The sequence below is a fragment of the Phaenicophaeus curvirostris genome, chromosome 12 (genome assembly GCF_032191515.1).
Source record: "Phaenicophaeus curvirostris isolate KB17595 chromosome 12, BPBGC_Pcur_1.0, whole genome shotgun sequence".
NCBI lineage: Eukaryota > Metazoa > Chordata > Aves > Cuculiformes > Cuculidae > Phaenicophaeus > Phaenicophaeus curvirostris.
The window spans coordinates 16,393,470-16,394,339 of record NC_091403.1 but is presented as its reverse complement, the minus strand read 5'-3'; positions in this window follow the sequence as shown (position 1 = coordinate 16,394,339).

The following is an 870-nucleotide window of genomic DNA, read 5'->3' as shown; positions in this document are numbered from 1 at the left end:
TAGAAGAGCTGCAAACCAAGGCACTGAGCATCTGCAACGCATGTCAAAATAAGCTACCTGAACTGGGCTAAGGGTTTGTTAAGATACTTGTAAATCAACCAGACAGTTTGTTAGTCAAGTCAGTGTCACATCTTATAAAACCATTCAAAATGCTTAAGAGATTAAAAGCGTAATATTTTTATCTAGGAGGCCTAATTCTTTGAGATATTCAGCAACTTCATGTTGCTGAAAAATAATTCATGTTGCATGGAAAATAATATTATCATGCTTCATATTTTAGCACCTACACACTTTCAAGCTAAACATATCGGAGACATATAGTCACTCAGTGCCTTACTTACCCAGGCTGGATTATAAGGAGCCACTGGGCCGAAGCAGATTTCATTAAATGCTCCTAATTTTTTCTGCCTCGTTGCTCTGTTGTGAACAGGGTGGGTCACTAGAGAGCAAGGCATTTAGTCCAAAAAGAGTACTGTGAGTGAATACAAATTCGACATACGACATCAATGTAAGATTCCTTATTAGCCACTGAAATCCCTCCGAAGTGACGAGATTGGAGCTCTTGATTTACAGGGTAGAGCACAGCATTCTCACAAGCATTCACTCTCTCTAACAACCTTCCCTTAAAAAGTTTTTGGACAGGCAATAGTAGCATGATTTAAATCCCAGTGTAAGTCAGAGAGAAATTTTTAAGCATATTTTGGTTCCTTACTTTCTAGTTTCTCTTTTTGCCTTTCTTTTTGATCAGAGTGACAGGAACATTTTATCCATTTTTACCAGAAAGGGGAAAAAAAAAGGTAACATAGCAGAAAAGGTAATGATTAATCCATTCTGCAAGAAAAAAGAAGAGTTCTGATTGTGAACTTACTG